Raw genomic sequence first — 20704 nt, forward strand, 5'->3', positions numbered from 1 at the left:
TCAAGCCCAAAATAAGTGCAAACTTCATGCACAGTTTAATTTCAGCGAACATGTTATGTAATTATAGAGGTTTTAAAAGATCATTTTTAAAATGTAGATATTAATTTTTGTTTCACGTTCCTATCTTACGGATTTTCTTGCTTGGAAGTTATTCGCGAAGTTTTCTGCTTATAATGCATTGTGCAATATTTTTTTTTTCATAAATTTTATTTAAAATATATTATTTTAATATAATTATCGATTCCTCATAAGATGACTGATATCCTATCCTTATTTTTTGAAATCCTACTTAATTTTAATCTATGATTTTGTGAAAATTATTTTTTATTATCCAGTTTCACCTTTTTTTTATACCATTATATCTAATTTTAAAATTTAGATTCATTTTTTACTGTATCAAAATACTATTTTTTCTTTTTCTATAAAAGATAATTATATAATTATTATAATATATTTGGAAGTTATCTAATTTTTTTTGCAATTTTTCAAGAGTGGAAAGTTATAAGTTATTCAAAAATCTTTTATAGTTAAATTTGAAATGTTTCATTGTTTCTAAAAACAATAATCACTCAAAGTATTAAATTTCATTTGAAATATTACATGCAGACTATTATCTGGAAGTAAAATTTTTATTTCATATTATTTACTTACTTATTGATTGAATTTTCCAAGTTATGTGCGAGTTTTTTAATGGATTTTAATAATAGATAATTCTCTAATAATAATCCCTAATTAATTTTTTACCGTTTTTAAAAGTTTACAAACATTTTATTTCACATTTTTTATAATGTTTGCATACAACACGATTGGAAGAATATTTTTAAGATTCAAGTTTCACAAAAATTAATTTGTCTCGTACATCCTACAGCAGAAAAAAAGTAAGTTAAATAATGAATACAATGTACTATTCAAATGGCGAAATAAAAGATTCGCTGGGCTTTTATTGTGTGTGCATCTTTTTGTATGTGTATGTGCTATGCATTATTTTATATTAATAACTATACAAAAAAAAGTTAAAGTGTGAAATAACGATTCATATGATTCACTATTGTCTAATTTATTTTTTCCCAGTTTAAATTTTCAAACGGAATAAAATGAAAAAATATATGTTTTATTGAATTTTGGAAAAAATAATAGCCTTTCAAGATTTTTGAAAAATCTGACCACAGAACATATTCTCTTCCATAAATGAAATATTATAAATACATTTCTTGGACTCATCTTCAACGAATCAGAAATTCTACATGATCCGCATTGTATCAATTTGAGTTTTATGATGCGATTTTTTTTACCCTCCATATGAATGAAAAACAGATAATAAATAAGAGATATGTGAGGGATATGTATACAAAATACGTAGAATATAATTTACTATTATTATTATTATTGTGAATAAAAAAGTGGCCTTCAAATACCATAATATTTCAGTTTTATAATTCATATTCTAATTTCCAAAAAAATATGACGAATGCAATTTTTTTTTTATAATCAGCTTTTGAAAATTCTCTAAAGAAAAATTATTTAAAATAGCTTTGTAATTGATTTTTATTTTAAAAGTCGAAACATTTCTTTTCTTTTAGTGATGAGATATAAAAAAGTGTGCTTTGTGTTTTCGAATTTATAACATAAACTTACAGTATTCTGAATAAAAAAATTAAAAAAAATATTTGCATTTTTATCATTTTGTATAACCTAAACTTTCAATCCTAATAAACTAATTTCCACCTTAAGTAATCTAAACCTTTCCTAAGCCTTACTTACAAGTTCTATGATCATTTCATCTTTAAGCTAACCTAAAACAATAATTTCAATTAGCGTTAAGTATTGCAATGCCTTAATATCTTTTTCAACGAATAAAATTTCTAAGAATTTTATGATGAAGAGAAAAAAAAAATGAAAAAATAAATTTAAAAAAAACAGTAGTAACTACTATGATAGAGTTATAAAAATAATGTAATTTGCTTTATAGTTTATAATAAAATGTGTCTAATATTGTAGCTGCATAGAATAAAAAAAAAAACAGACTATATTTTCTGATGACGGCTCTTAAGTCCCTGAAAGGTCTTTAAGAATGGTAAAGTCCCTAAAGGAAAAATATTAACAGATTATTTGGAATACCTTTTCAGCCTTAATCTGCGTAATACTCTGTTAACAAATTAATAATAAAACAATACTTACTCATAAACATCTCTAAAAGACATGCTTACATTATTACCTCATGACTTTTTTTTTAATTTGGGCGACTAGTCCTTCTAAATTTATTAGTAATAATCCTAATTTTAAAAGTAATAAAAATTTAATGTACAAAGCAAAATTTTGTATTTATTTATTTTCAGAATAGATAATTCAGCTCCTTTTTCATTCACAAACATTTTGATAGTACTTTACATCAGAAAAATCTCCAACCAAGAGTTAAAACAACAAAATAAGATTGTATACATTATGAATTCTAAGTTATCAAGGGAATTCTGAAAGTCGAGGGACAGTCCAGATCATTAAGCAAATTAATGATTTTCGAACTCAAGAATAATGTTAGCATGATTCATTTAATTACACGATTTGAAGCTACAAAAAATTCTTTTGAGATGGATTTTAAAATTTTTAACATTAACTAAATAATTATGGACGACAGCGAATCGAGTACTTTACTCTTCGAACATCCATATATTGATCATAAAATCCTGATGCAAAAATTAATGTACATCTGCCTAACACCAAATAAATATCGGTGGAGTAATTAGACTAATCCTCTTGATATACAAATAGAAAATGTAAACACACGGGGGAAAATTAGAATGCAATTAACCGTGCTGTTCTGCTCGGGTCTGTATGACCCAAAGTGAAATTTAAACGTTCATAAAAATATAGTACAGTGATATTTTCATGAATCTTCTTAACATTGTCTGTAAATAATATAAATATGCACTCCTAGAGGGATTTATGTTTATTTGTATTTCGAAGGAATATTTTTCAATATATGCCTAATGCATCGGTATGACCCAATGTAAAAATTCATTTATTTTTCTCGTACATGTTCACTTTTGTTGGAATAATTCAAAAGAAAAGAATAATAATAGTTTATCTAATTTATCCGTTTTCGAAACCTATTTCATTGACGTATGTGTTTGGTCAAATGACAAGAGAGGGCATGCAAGGTCAGAAAGCTATACAATTGGCAGGGGAGAAACTATTTCTCTTATTGCAACTTTTTTTTTTCTGCTGCGTTTCACTTTCTGGTATACTGTATAAGAGTTCTGCCTGTGAATGCGTGAGAAAAAAAATGGCGAATCGCATAAATTTGAGTAATGCTGATATAGCTTAACTAACAGAAGCTTATAACAGCGAAGTATCCGAATATGAAAAACATACAACTAATGAAAGTGAAATTCTTAAAACGATTTTGATACCGATATTCAACAAATGAACTATAAAGAGAATATTCAGTCCAAGAATCATAAATAAAGTGGCGTTGGATCCGGTGCCACATTCTTCTCAATCAACAGCTACTAATCTTATAAAAACTACACTAGGGGTCACAAGATATTTGAGGTAGTATCTAATTCTACAATTGAAAATTAAATCATGAAAATGACTAACATTGAAGAAGAAAATATTTATGAAAAAAAGTGGGAAAATATCGAAAGTAAAACTTTTCAAGCATATATTGGATTATTATTATTATCTGGTGTTTATAAATCATATAGAGAATCAACAAAAAGTTTATGGAATAAAGGAACAGGCAGAAATATTTTTCGTGCAACAATATCCTCGAAACATTTTGCACCATATCGAGAGTTATTCGTGTTGATAACAAATCCACTCGTCAAGAAAGAAGAAATTTGGAGCGCGAGATATCTGGGAAAAGTGGATAGAAATTCGACCAAAATTATATAACCCGAATGAAAATATTACAATAGATGAAAAATTAGTAGGATTCCATAGCCTCTGTTGTTTTAGACAGAATAATACCATGTAAGCCATCTAAATATGGGACCAAAATATGGGCTTTATGTGACAGTAAACTTCGTATGTACTGAAAACACTGGAAAAGAACAAAGTTCAAAGTCAAAGAAAAATCAGGAAATGGGAGTAGTGTGTGATCTTACTTCGGGGAGTAGTGTATGTATTCGGTGCACAATATTACATGTGATATCATATCCTATACTTTAGAACAACTTTTCTAAAACGGAAAATGACTATGCTTAGTCACCATTAGAATGCTTAGTCACCATTAGAAGGCTTAGGCACCATTAGAAAAAATAAATAACTTCCTGAAGAAATGCAAAAAAAAAAAAAAAAAAAAAAAAAAATCACATCTCATTATTTTATTTTACAGAAGACAAAATAATTGTAAACTAGCGTAGTGGGCGGCGGTAACAGACAGAATGTCATCATTTGGCATTTTTTTATGTAATGAGGTCAAACGCATTCGGTTAGTTCGGTAGTTTTCTAAAAGAGATTTCAAATACTTCTTAAAACCAAAACGTATAACATAGAGAACTGTTCATGAGATCCAGTTAAATTTGAAATAATTTTATTAAAAATATAAAAATAATGATTTTCTTTAAAATAATAAATTTTTAAATTGCATTTAAACTATTATTTAATTAATTAATAGTTGTTGCTGCAAGTTTATTGAAAGTATGTAACTGAATCCTTATTTTCATAATTCTTTTCCTCAAATTGATATGCTAAATGTGTCTAAATTAAGATTTTTTTATATACTTCATGCGAACTTATTCTATGTGCTTTGCTAATAATTTACTAATATTAGATTTGAATTCTATCACAGATAAATCTTACATTTTTTAAAAATATTTTTGTTAATATTTTATCAAAATGCTTATCCTAAAATTCACATTTTTAGTTTAATTCAGACGAAGAATAAATATTTACTATTATAAATATAGTCTCAGGCTGGGCATTAACTATTAACATTTTTTATATGAAGAAAATGTCTGGAATTACTTATATCAAAGGAAACAATGAATGAGAACTATTATGAAAAAAAATACAAAGACTAAGAATCTCGGAGGCCATGACATATCCATTCGTTTTGCGAGTCGTTTGCGAGTAAATCGTTTTTGCGAGTGATAGATCCGATAATAAAACAATTTTTCTGAAGATTTTTACAGAAAAACCTCATGAAAATCTAGAAATTGACATTCTTTATGGAGTTTCCGGAAGAGGATTAAAATATTCTTCTATGATGATGTTTACTTTTCAAACCCTTCGAATAAAGATAGGAGAAAGTCATTTACTCAGTAAATATCCTCCGGTAATGAATTGAACGTCAGATAAAAAACGAGTAAGGTGTAAGATTATAAAGTTCCTTCTGATGTAGGCGGCATATAGATTATTGACAAATTTTTTTAATTGTAACTTTACAGAACAATGTCTAGAGACAGCCTAAAAATAATTAGCTGATTCATGATTATGTGAAGGAAAATATTAGGAATAAGAATTATATAAATATTTACTTTTCTGATAATTATACGTTTATTTTATGAGCCCATGAAATTGTCTCAGGTATCCTTTAAATACATACACACACACACATTATATATATGTTACCGTTAAAATATGAAATCCGTTATTTTATAGAATACCTAGTTATTTCATAGAATAACGATCTGCAGCCCGTTAAAGTGTAAAATAATCTATATCATATTAAGTGTAAAATAATCTATATCATATTAAGTGTAAAATAATCTATATCATATTAAGTGTAAAATAATCTATATCATATTAAGTGTAAAATAATCTATATCATATTAAGTGTAAAATAATCTATATCATATCAAAAAGAATATTTTCGGCAAAAAGATGTCTAGATTTTCAAATAGCTTTGTGTAAAATAAAATTTAAGCTCTAATGGCTTAAATACAAAAATGTAAAATTCTAATCAGTTAAAATTTTAAAACATTAGTAGATTTTTTTTTATTCATATATGAATAATTTTGGCATTCATTTAATATTCATTCAGTGGTAATCATTTAATTTGTAATTAAGAGAATAATTGCTGTCAAATGCAAATTCATTTCTTTTAAATATCATATTAAAATAAAGAATTGATACTTAATTGAATAATGATATTATCATCATTTTCTTTACCTTTTGCTTCAAATATATTGGTAGGCATTTGCAAAAAATATATTTTTAAAAGATTCAGCATTGTTTCTTTCTTTACTTAAGAGGTGAACTAGAATAGATTTTAAATAAAATAAATGATTATAGTCATAGGATAAACAAATAACTTTTTATTTTTATATTATTTAATCTATAAAATGCATCAACAGATCACAAGATATATTAGAAGCAGTCTCCCAGCAACAAAGATATTGATAAAATCTTCCCGAAAAAAGTATTCTTTTATTCCTGTAAAATAGTTTTAAAAAAAAATGTAGATTTTTTTTTTGTCCACAAACAGCAGATACAAATTTTTACATGGTGTGCAGTCTTTAAGCTATTTTTTCACAAAATACAAAGTCAAAAAACTAACATAAAGTTGTTTCTTTGAGGAACTAATTTGACTCAACAGAATCGTTAAAATTGAAAATCATTCTTTGTCTTAGGTTTTGCACCTATCAAAGAATGTCAGAGTATTTTGGTACTTCAATGAACAGATCTTTCCTGCACAATTCACAAAAATTTCTTTTAGAAAAACGAGCTCTGGAGATTTACGAAAAAAGAATTTTTTCCTACAATTAATTTTTTAGAAAATAAGAAAATTTCGAAATTTTTCTTTCACCTCTCAGTGAATGCAAGAAAAATATTTGCCTCCAATATTTTGAATAACAGAAAAAATATAGAAGCCTTTTATAAATGAAAAACATGAAAATATTTCCAAATTTGAATATTATTAGAGTTAATATACATTTTAAATTTGGCACAAAAGACAAGTTTGAAATTTAAAAAAAGCCTTCATATTGCTTTAAATAATTTTCAGTAATTTTATATAATTTAAATAAAATGTTACGGTTTAATTCTTCAATAAAAATTTGAATTCCCAAAATAAATGCCCTATTCACATTTTTTGAATTTCAGACTGACAAATTTCCCATTTATGCTATAAGATGTAAAGATGAAACTAGATTTTCATTTACATTTCATTTACAAAGTCTCCTTCCTTTAAAAATTTATTAAATTCAACATGAATAAGTTTCGCTATAAAATAGATGAAATTTAATTCCTAAATATTTATAAGAAAAATAATAATTAACAACATATACATGTAACAATAAAGAAAATAATATACGATAGTATAAATAACTACTATATAATTTAGATAAAAGATTAATTATATTACAGACAAAATCTTTACCCTACATTTTATAATATCAGAACTATCTAAAAAATTAGAGATAATATTAATAATATTTTTAAAGTTTCTAATATAAAACTAAAATTCTCTTTAAATTAAATTGAAAAATTGTCTGTACTTAGGTTTAGAGAATACTAAAAAAATCTCTTACTAAAGTGCATCATAAATTAATATGTTAAAATCATAATTAACATGTGCATCATAAATTAACATGTTAAAATTACCGCAAAGATATGTCGATTTACTCATCATATAAACTTTTCTTTAAGTTTGACAACTTAAAGTAATGAATTAAAGTTTGACAACTTAAAATACTGAATTAAAATTTGACAACTTAAAATGCAGAGTTAATCTGAATCCCACATTAGAAAACTTTATCTTACGTCCTCCGCTTTCTAGGAATGATCCTTTCTATCAATTAATCGTCAGGCTATTCCTCTTTCTTGCTATGAAGGTTTCCAAAGTTTCTTGGGAAAAAGCAGCAGAATCTTTTGATCCTTGCTGCATTATGTCAGAAAATGAGAGCTTTCAACAAAAGCAAACACTTTATTCGCACAGATGAAAGCAGCAATAGCAGAAAAAGAGAATTTGATCTTCCAACTTGATGAGAAGTCGAAGAAATACTTTTATTGAAAGAAAGAAAATGAATAAATTCAAAAAGAAAGTCACGGAATACCTTTATTAAAAGAAAAATTCATTGAGGAAATATATAACAAAAAGCTGGTAGAAAATATTTTACTACTACATGATTTTGAAGAAAGAAGTAGAAAACTAGACGCCTACACGAATAATTATAGATCTTTCGTTCACATGCAAATTATCCAAAGTGTGTGGAAAGTGTACACTAATTATTTTTTCTAATAAATGAGAAATGTAAGAAGAAAAGGTATATATTTCATCTTATAATAAATGCATATTACCTTGGATCTCAAAAGATTATTTCAGAGACCTTCTAATTAAAAGAACTATACTGTTAATATTATGCTGTAAAATCAGGCTCACTTATGAAAGCAATAATAATAATAATAATAATAATTTCATTTAATGGTATAAATTTAGAATTCTCAAGTCGCATTATTAATTTTTCTAGGATCATCCAACTTCTTACTTTTCCTACAATTATTTTAGTTACACCCCACTCCTGCCATTAAATTTGCAATTTAAATTAATAATTATCAAAAAATCCCTTTTTTACAAGCATTTATTGTTCAATTTAAGTAGTGATAAGAACGTTTTCATATTCAAACTGCAGTCACATGATATAAAAAATGTATTATTATATTTGTAGGTGCATTAGATCATTAGTTCCTAGGAGAGAAGCCATATTCTATTTTGAAGAAAGCTTCTAATAAAGAAGTAGAGTAATTCCAAAAATGATTGTAATTACGTACCTCTAAATGAACGGGAAATTGCTCAGGTTATGAATATATTCAGCGGATAGGAGAAATAATATAAATAAGTAATTTTTGATTATAGGTTATATTAATACGATTAATAACTGCAGCAAAATATAGAATTTATATGCTTTCTTTTTTTATACAATATTTTGATTTGACTTAAATATAAATTTCTAAATTTCATGTGATTTTTTCCAAAATAAAAATAAGAATAGTCTGAAGTATTCAGTTCTTTCGAGTTTCAAGGGAACTTTCTTTATGGTACTGAAGTAAAATGTGAATGTTACGATGACTCTAGATATAAATTCCAGAACAAGAATTGCGGCACTAACCTTTCATGACCTAGCTTTCTTAGAAAAAGTGTTATTATCCTCCTCAAATAAGCCCTTCTTAAGGAAATTGAAGGGAAAGACTTAAATAAAACATAGGAAAAGAGAATCTGGAAAAAGGAAATGCGTTGAACCGTTTGCATGGGATTATTTTTACTGGCATTTTCTAGGTAAGAAATTATTATATTCTGAAATGACATTTGAGATTATTATTCTTTTTTTTTAAAGAAAATCTGCTTTCAATGGATAAATATAAATGTCAGAAGGATAGAAAGATACAATTTCTTGGATTCCACGACAATACATTTGGCGATTTATGCAATACAAGGACATTTTATAAAAAATGGAATTTATTCAAAAAAATTTTTGGCAATCTTTGATTTTAAAAAAATGTAGAAATAAGTAATTCCTATTTACTTAACTAAACATTTTCTGAAATCATTTGTAATTATATATTTCCAATCTGAACAGTATATATTGTGTTATATATTCATATCTTGCGAATGTTTAATTTATTTTACAAATATGTTTGATATTATGAATGAAATAAGTGTAATACAGAATTCAAGCGCTTTATCTTACCAGAAAAAATATTTATATTTTTAATACCATATTTATTTTTAAAATTCTAATTAAATGTGTTAAGAAAATTATTTAATTCCAATTTTAAATATATTGAATGCGTGATGCTGAATTATGAGTGCATAGAGTAAAATTTTGAAATATAAAAATTGATTTTGACGAATATTATAAATATTTGAATAAATAATTTGCTTATTATTATTTATTTTCATTTTTTTAAAAAAATATTTAAAATAGGATTATCTTAAATAATTTTATTTTAATTTTTTTCCTACAAAACTAGATTATTTATGATGTATTAAATTATATTTTATTTTTTAAATTACTTTTCATGTATTATTTTATATATGTTCTCATTCATAATAAGCAATTTAGCATTCGTTTTAAAATTAGAAAAAAAAATTAATCTTCGTATGTTTGAAAGTGTACATATGCACTATGTGACAAAATATATACAGACAATCGGATTTATTCAACTGTTAAAAAATTTACAAAAAAAATATACGAACTGTCCTTTAATTTTGATTATGTAAAATATGTATTTGAAATCACTTTTGATTGCGAAGATTCGATCATGGGAGCATTTAGAGAAATAATCAAATGTTTAAGAAGAAAAGAAGTGGTTTGAATTTACATTTAACAGAATGCAGATGGTGATTTGCAACGGTGAGAAATAAATTTTGTTACTATTATGAATTACATGAATTTTTATAAAGACAGTAGATATATTCCATAAAATATAAAAGATGTTATAAAAATAAATCCATAAGTCTATTGTTTTCAAAATTCAAAATTTTCAATTAAGTTTTACGATTTTAAAATATATAGCAAAGCACTATTAAAGCATGGTACTAAAATCCGAAGTCAGTATTAATAAATATTCAAGGAAATATGAACGCTTTAATTAAATAAATTTTAACTGCATATGAAAAATTAGTCATATAGTCTCCCATGGTTTAAAAATCAGATATACTATATTTGGCATCACACATAAAATTTCTAGTAGAATACCATGAAGATTTAGGAAGGTATGATAGATGATGGATTTCAGAAACTCATGTAGAGGAGTTAAATTATGAGGGACTTCCCACAAATTGTTAGTCTTTAAACTTGAATCTTCAATTACCTAAACTCACTCTATAAAAGATTAGCGATGCAATAAATAAGCTAAATATTCTTTCTTATAAATTAAGGACATATCATTAACTCAAATAAATCGGACGTCATAAATAGTGGAAAATGTTATTAAGTTATTCATTATTATTTCATAATTTTTAAAAAGTAAACTGTAGATTCCTAACATTATGCAAAATGATACATCGAAAGCATCCGGATATCATTATGCTTTGTTTTCCTGCAGAAGTGTCAATAATTAATATGAGGTGTCTATTGTTTGTTGCAATGACTAATAATGCTCCTCTTTGATGAAGTCTGTTCACTAGTTGTTAGAAGGTTTCTGAAGATAAAAACTGGAAAACACAACCACTGATGTAAAGCGAGAATTCGTATTCACAAATAAAGTAAAATAACATTCTTCAAGATTTAAATAGTAAATAAGAGAGAAATGGAGCGAAGACATTTCCATTGAGAAGGTTAAGGGTGGAATGAAAGAACATTAATTTCACGAATTTTTGAGTGGTAAAAAATAACTTTTTATACTACTAAAAAGGAAATATCACTTAGTCTTTAAAAATTAAAATTTTGTAGAAATTGAATTACAATTTTCTTCATTCGTTGTCATAGCTTGATGTCTCCTTCAGTGATTTTTTTACAATTTTTATGCAATATATGTGCAAAAAAATGGGCCCATAAAAATTTTATAAATATTTTAAACAAGCATTATTCCCAGACAACTTTAAATATAAAAATATTCGATAAGTATTCTTTAGTTTTTAGATAAAAAAAAACCACATCTTTCTGCGAAGTAGCACCCTGTGGAATTTAGATGATAATATCAATTTAAAAATTTTAATTAGAAATATGAAAGTAGTTTCTCACGAATAAGAGGTCGAATATAAATATCATAGTAAATTGATATCCATTTAGTTTTAAGGAAACGCTTTCTCATAATTGGTAAGAAAAAAAATAATGAGACAAAATTATTCTTTAAAAATATCATGATGGTTACAGTTAAATTGTTTATAATCGTTAATATCTAAAAAGAGTTATGTCATAATTATAGGATAATAATTATGGAACTGATAATTATCCCATAATTATTACCATAATTACTATTCCATTATTATTCCTTACTTATCTCCTTAAAAACTAAAACGAAGTTTTAGACTTTAATATTTTATCTCATCATGTCCCAGATGTATAATTTATCTATCTATCTATCTATATATATATATATATATTTGGATAATATATATTCCTAATCTTTTATTTGTATTGACTGATGAAATCTATTATAAAGACAATATTCATATGCTTTTTGGTGATATTATTGAATTATTTCACTGTGACTGTATTATTAATAACAGTAATAGTTGTAAATAGATTTACAATTTAAAATATATATTTTTTAAATATTTTGAATTTTAATTAATTAATTAATTTTTTTTAAAAAATTATTAAAAGATTTTACCATTTAAAAATCTACTCAAAGAATGAATATTAAATAAAGATAAAATTTTAAAAATTTTAAACGTCACATTTAGTTAAAGAAACTTAAGTTTCAAACGCAACTGAAATATTATTTCAATTAAATAACAAAAAGCAAATACCGCTGAATGGCATATTTAGCTGAAGTTTTAAAATCTGCATACATATCTAAAAACAATTTTTGATGATCAAACTTTGTTAATAAGAATAACTCTTTAAGAACTTATAACTTATTTCTATAAATTAGAAAATTGTTGATCGAAATCCTAAATGAAATTTTTCAAACAATAGCTTAATCAAAGAAGCTTGCAGCATTAAACCATAAACGTGAAACCGACCAAATTGTCTTCCAAGTTTCCAAGACTTAATAACTGACTTGCTATATATTCTTATTCACTCTAGAGGAGAAATATCCCGCAACAAAATAACATTGTAAGCCGTATATCATCCCTATCTAGAAACGCGATGAAGCACGAAATTGTCTGCATTGGATGGATTGCTTTGATGAATTTAGAAACTTCTATTTACATCGAAAAATAAACATTATGTACGTAAATATAAACATCACGTTCGCATGCTAGAACATGCTACTGAAATAAGAAGTTCAGTAGCAACATGACAAGAAATGAAATTTAAGAAAACAGATTTGAAAATTTACGGATATTATGATGAGTATTATGACAAAACTAAAGAATTTAATAATTTTAATATGCATATTGAGTAATTGAAATCCTTTTATTATATAGATGTCGAACTGTGTTCAGAGTATTTTCTATTTCAATTTCATGAAAAAAACTTACTCTCTTCAAAGAGCTTTTAAAAAGTAAAGAACACTTGTGTTTAGTTAAATGAAAGTCGTTATTCTTAAAATATTGATTAAAAATCATTCATTATCTATATAACCAGAATGCTTTACTAAATATTGTACGGAAAGTACAAAAACTCATTTTGTAGCGGAGGTGATCGTATTGCATTGAGATGAAGGAAAGGTACCAAAACCATCAAATTGAGAAGATGAGCTCATGGGAGAATATGTTCGTTTTCGATAAAAGTGATGGAAAGGCAATAAGACAAATTTTCTAAAAAATAACGAAAGCTTGCATAATAAATTAAAAGTACGTACTTTTATAAAAATTTTTTGATTAATTGGAAAAAGAAATAACATGACTGTTTTTCTAATAGTTTTTGTCACTGTCATTTATAGTAATCGTCTAATATGTATCTATGCACTTGAAAAATCAGTAAATAGGAAAAAAAATTAAATTTAACAACCTATAAATTATTTTACATGTTAAGCTTCTATATTAAGAGAGCTTCTGTTAATAAAATGCATCAAAGTTACTGAGATAACTATTTTCCATCAATTTCCTTTTTCCTATTATTTTTCTAATAATGAAAGGTAAGAATAAATTCATTTGATAATATTTCTGTTAAACAATCCTTGAAATGTAATGTTGTTCTTCGATTATTAAAAGAAGTAATTGATAATTAAAAAATAAAAAGTATTTCATTTTTTAAATTAATCGCGTTAACATTATCATATTTCACTTAAAATTATTACATTTTTAATGGAACAGTAAATTAATTTTTTGCATATGTTAATAATATGATGTTTTTATTTCAAAAGCAGCATATATTTGCTAAATATTTTTAAATACAGTTTATACAAGAAAACATTGAAAATAAAATTTGCCATTTCGATAATAATTTTAAAAATGTTATTTCATATTATTAACGTGTTGACAGAAAATAGATTCTGTTCTATAATTTAAATTCATATAATGCGCCACGTAATGAGTATACTACACAGGAATCTAATAATTTTCTATTCATAATTCTAAACAAAAAATTTTGTGGAATATTGAAAGGAATCATAACAGTATGAAGGTTAAACTTATAGTTCTTTATGTCTGAGTATATTAAATATTATGCGACTTTGTCAATTGGAGACTTATTATTTATTTAGACATTTTAAGTCTGACCTAATTAAAACATAAATCAATGCTTTACGACCAATATTTCAAAAAAATCTGAACATTTTAGTAGCACATTGTAATAGTAAAAATAAATTAAAGAGAGGATTTTAACATAATTCACGCTAATAAAATTAATGAAAAACTTAATGAACCTGTTTTTAAGAAAATGTTTCAAGCCTTGTAAAAGATTGCATCAGGAAGAATGAAAGTAAGAGAAAACAATTCACAGATCTAGAAACATCTGAATATAAACAAAATATTTTCCCATATTAAGATTATGGGTAAGATTTCAATAAAATAAATAAACATGCAAAGAACCACAGAAAAAAAATATATGCCAAAATACTTTTCAGGGCAATTAAATGGTACTAGTTGGGAAATAAATAAACTATTAATGTCATGTTAGATTGCAAGTTCGCTGTAGCAACCATTCTTCAAATATTCAGATTAATCGTGTTTTATAGGTTACATAAAGTGGGATTGCTTGCAACGGTATCAATGATTTGCCTCTTATTACCTTGAATTTCAAAATGCGCCTTGTCGAGATCATCAGGACTGGAATATCATGAACTGGAGCCGAGTTCTCTTATGCCATGATTCTCACTTTTATTTCGATGATTCATCCCTGATACTTTGCAATCAGAAGACCTGATTTCATCGCAATAAACTTGAAAATACCAACAGAAGCAAGATTAGTCCTCTTCAATCAGTAGAGACGTGATGGTTGTCTGTACATATGAAGTGGCAAGACTAGATAAGCGTAATCATGGTACAGGAGGACAACATTTTAAATGGGTTCCCACATTCTTATCAATACAATTATTATCGATGCAATATACTGTTTTAATGCTCCTAATCCTTTTGTCAAGGCTGCAACTAATACTAACATCTTTATAACTAACGATGATCAGCTTTACTACTTCTTACTGCAATTGTGGCAGAGATTCTTGAAGATAATGTGGAAGGCCGTCCACATTTCCATCAGCAGCGGCCACACACTATTTATTTTTTCTATGAATCATTAACACCAAATTTTATACCTCTCAACTTAAATTTCAACAAAGAATATGTAATATAAGTTTCTATTCTTCAAAAATAGACATTTTTTTTTATATTAAAGATATGTCAAGCATAACAATATGTGAAGTTTTGTTATTGTTAGAGGCTACAGATCTTAAACAGGTTTCATATTGTTAGAGGCAAAATCATGTGATTTTCCATAGTAATTCTTTTAAATCTTACCAAACCAAGCTCAATCATAATACATATACATGCTTACAATACATAAAAAGATAATGCTTTTAGAGTAAGACTTTTAACAGCAGATTAAAATTTAGAGGATAGGTTCAATTGCAGTACAAAATATGATCCTTAAAAAGAGTTTTGTTTAATCTGAGGAATTCCAATGATTCACCAATTATTTCTTTTTAATTTCTAGCTATATTGTTCTCGAACAATTGCAATTGAATAGGGTTAAATCGTGATACACAGCAATTAAAAATAATTGCAGGCTTTCGCAGCGAAACTGCTTTGTTCTGCAAATTCTTTTTGTCAGAAATAGCGATAATGCTTCTTAAGTATTATATTTCAAAGAGAAATCAAATCATTATTCAAATAAAAAGAGGAAAAAATAAATTACTTAAGTGTTAAGGAACAATTAGCTACAGCGCTTTTTATTTAAAAGAATAAAAGCAAGGAAATTGTTTTGTTTTTTTAAAGTCCTCAATTTCATTCAGATGCAATATCTTTATTCTTCTTCATTGTAGCCGTTGACAAAAAAAAAAAAAAAAAAAAAAAAAGCACAGCATTTAACTGTGTGAAAAATATATATTTTTTTTATTTTTAATTTAATTCAAGTGATTCTTTGGAATAATATGGATTTATAATGATTATTATTTATTTTATAAATTGTTTAAAGAAAAGGAATTATTTAAAATAAATGTGCAAAATCAAAAAAGGTATTTAAAAAGAAAATTAAATCAAACGTTACTAAATAAAATTAAATTCAATTTTCTCTTCTCATTAAATTAAGATCATTAACATATTAAATCATTTAACTTGAAAAGCTGATTATTTTATTTTACCCTACATTAAAATATTTTTGACAGTAATGAATTTCTCAGGTGTTGCGTTAAGTAACTTAAAAAAGCTCCTTTTACTTTCCTTATGATTCATTTTCCATTGAATATCCATGATTTTTTTAAATATAAATGACAACATTTATTTTTATATAAAAAAAATTAGCACATTAATTTTAAATATTAGTTGCCAACAACGTTAAGTAACTCGAAAATTTATCTAGGTTCTATTAAATGTTAGCCTTTGTTGTTACTTTTTTTTATTTTACTAATTAAATTACATTTTTCGCTTTTAGAGTTATTTTTAATGTATTTTACTACTGAAGAAATTCTGCATACCGTATAATTTTGCATAGAAGATTATTATAAAATTTTTATATTTAAATGATACAAAATGAAAAATTTAAATTAATTTTCACTTGATTTCTAGAAATGTTCTATCAACGTTAGAAATGCGAAGTAAGAGTAAGTTTCTTTGCAGTACTTTCAGTTGCTTTTGCTATCACCTCTTTTTTAGGTGAAATAAATTCTTACCATATTTTCGTTCTCGAAGTAATTCCGAAAAAGGAAAATATAAATATTCAAATTTTGCTAATAAAAAGAAATGTTTTGTGACAGCGTCAATGAGCAACTTTTTTTTACAGTAAGCAATGCGATTCTAATTGTTGATGTTTTAATTGAGATAATTAATAATAATTTATAGTAAATAAACATCTTTTAAAATGGAATATTAATTTTAGTTATTACTAATGAATTAAAACCTTTCTTATAAATACCCTTCTAATTGTTATAACATGAGATACTGAAGATGTTTTCGTTCCATTTAACATTTTATATGCATAATTTTGCTGAATAAAAATATAAATAAACTTCGAATTCTCCTTAAATTTTTATATTACTGCAGTAAGAAATTTAATTATACATTCTTAAACAACATATTATAACCTATTATTTGAAACATATTTTTCTTTTTTAACCAGCTGTGAAGTAGTCTATTCTTTTTACCTCTCATTTGTAAATATATATATATATATATATATATATATATATATATATATATATATATATATATATATATATATATATATATATATATATAGAGAGAGAGAGAGAGAGAGAGAGAGAGACTGTACATGCATTTTGATATAAAAGGATCAAGAGAGAAGAATAAAATCACTCTACGAATAGAGCCTGGTTGCCCTTTTTTGAAGAATTTTTATGTTAATATTTATAAAAGTAAATATATTCTAGTAAATATTTGTAGCAATGTCTATGATTTCTTTAAATTTATACGTAGATACAATTGTTATGTATTCGAATTTCAGCCCATATCACTTGCTAAATCCTCAGTTCAAAACATATTGGCAAATATTAAGTATATGTTCTTGTATTCTTAACATAACTTCATTTTATAATGAGTTCTTAGAGAGTATTATGGACTTTTCTAAATATTCTAAATATTTCTTTCTTTTATACTCTAAAATTCATGCGGTTTCATATAATGTCATAGACAACTAGTCAGGAATCACTCATAGGTTTCTTTCTTCAAACATGTCCAAAAAAATTTACAAAATAGAAACAAAATTTATCAGTACGCTTAGATCTGTTTTTAAATGGATAAGTTTGTTGAAAGACTTTTCAATCTTTCAACGAAAATTCAATCTACCCTTATAAACTTCAAGAAATTTGCTTGATTTGCTTAGAACTTGAATCTCAATCCAGATCTGAAAACATTCTAAAAACTGTAAACCGGTCTTCGTAAGAGTATAGATATCGTCATTCAAAAGCAAAAAGAGATGCTACTTCAAATCATTAATTCACATGTCAGCAAAATTACCAAAACACAAAAGTGTCGTATTACTTTCATTATATTTTAAGTCAATTTGCATAAAATAAAAAGTCTGATATTTGTATAAATAATAATAATATAACATATATGTTTTTTTAATTATTTATGATGCCTAATTAATTACGATTTGTGTTACGCACTTGATTTAAATGTATGAAAAAATGCTTAAATTTGCCAAAATTGTCTTGTTATTTGACTTTTTCTAAAGAACAAATGAAATTCAGCTCACGGCAATCCCAATATCTCTCTGAATTTTAATGGTATTCAAGCGGAAATTTCACATATGAAATATGCTATATATTTCTGGCTCCTATTTTATAAAAGGGAAAATATGCTACAATCAGTTCTTCGGATATTTATAAAAGTTTTTCAGATTTCAATATAAAGCTGCTATAAAACGTTCTCATATATTTTGAACGCTTTGTATAATTCGATTAAAAACTCTGCACTTTATAAACAAAAGACTTGTGGGCAAATTTGAGATTTTTTTAAAATTATAAACGTTTTAATAAATATTCAAATAAATCTTCCAATTTATGCAATAATTTTACGAAAGTGCATAAAAAGAATTGACCTAACCAAGTAAAATAATTTTTTACAAGTTTCACACCATGATCTCCTTTCTTTGAAACCGAAATTGATCTCATAAATGGCTTCGGGACAGTCGGTAAAATATGAGTTTAAGGGTATTTTTTATATGCCGTAGAAAATCATAGATAGATCCTAGTAGAATGTGAAAAGAAAAAAAATGCGTCAGTTCGGAATTGTCTGGCTACTTCTAATGCCATAGCCATTCCATCCATTATGACATATAGAGCTTATTGCAGCACATTTTCAATAAAAATGATGTATTCAGATTTTACAGAATTCCATGCATCAATACTTTGTGGCATAAAAGAAATAATGTCAATATGAAACTAATAAACAATATGAAAACTTCTAAAATTTAAAATTATACACATAAACTGAGTTGGAAATTCTACAATAAAATTAAAAGACCTCCTAGCACAATTAACAGCTATCGAATATTGTTCATCCTCGATAAAGGGAAACATGCTCGTAACTATCAAATTGTCCTTTCCTCTAATTTACCGAAAACTTAGGCTGAATATTTCTGTTTGAGATCTTTTCACAATATTCTCAAAATCCGTTAAATTTTTTCTATATCACACCCAAACCTTTTTTTCAGTGGTTTCTACAACGAGACTTAAGAAGCTTTTCAGTTAAATTGCCGAAATTTCGCCAAGTTTTGGTTTGCATTCAGATTGAAGGAACGTGCAATAGTATTAGTATTGAAAAGAATATCTCATAAAAGTTAATATTTTTGAACCATTCCCACAGCAGAATTTTAAAAAAAAATACCGTTTAATAATGCCTAGGTAAAGTCCGAAAATGGATACATTTCAGTGATTTCGGTCAATGGTAATCTGATGATTTTAATTATCACAATTTGATCACAAATTTCAAAGTGTGATGTAGTATTAAATCTGTTTACGAGTATAACTGAAGTTTTTATTTTAATTAATATTAGCATGAAAATCTGAAATGGTTGACTTTTTTTAGCTTTTAATTCTTCTTTGTTGTTTCTCTTACAGAGATTCAGATTATTAATATAGGATATTAGTACAAATACAAAGACAATTTTTAATTCTCTTTATTTACCTTATTTTGTTTTTAAATTATTTCGAAATACAATAACAAAAATGTTAAAAAATTATCATTTAGAAAGACATCTCATCGCCTCTGAGTTAATGATTAGCTAAAATAAAATTAGTAGAATTTTCCTGAATACCTGTCTCATGTTTGATGTTTTTTGTTCTTAAATCGATCTGCTGTTTTCAAGTGATAAAATTTGACAAGATTTAATCCTTAAGAAGAAAGATGTGAATCGATGCTTCTTCTCTACGGACGATTCATTACCAGGGTTTAGGCGTCATATTTTAAAAGAAAAGTAGCGGTCCTCCGCCAACATCTGGAAATACCATAAGGGGCTATGAGCGGAAGAGATTATATGTTTCTAAGAAGAGAAGAAAAGGTGATTTAAAAATCTATGAAATGACAGTTTCATGTTTATCTTTCATTTTTGAGGGGAGAACAGCTGCACTTTCTAAGCAAGCAGATTATTTCGTATTAAGAAAACGATAGTAATATTCCATTTACATACTGGCGAAATAGGAAACGGAGTAGATTTCATTTTCGAGTTAATTTCATTTAATACTTAGAAAATAAGCTTTTATCTTCAACAAAAACGCTTCTCGGAAAAATACATACCTTCCCGATTGGACCTTAGAGGACTCTTTCCGTTAATTTACGTCAAAAATCTTAGTTATTTATTGGCTACTGAAATTTCATTAAAGAATAAAATTTGACTGTCCTTTTAAAAGTACTCTAAGAAATGTAGAAAGTAACAAGGGTCATGCCAAATCCCATTACAGATTTATTTTTATCGATCGTATATGACAAACCTCAGCAACATTCAATCTTCACATTTCTAAATAACCATAAATGCTGAACATGCGACATAACAAAAATGGGAATTTCATATTCCTTGAATTGATACTA

This window comes from Argiope bruennichi, chromosome 3, assembly GCF_947563725.1.
Source record: "Argiope bruennichi chromosome 3, qqArgBrue1.1, whole genome shotgun sequence".
NCBI lineage: Eukaryota > Metazoa > Arthropoda > Arachnida > Araneae > Araneidae > Argiope > Argiope bruennichi.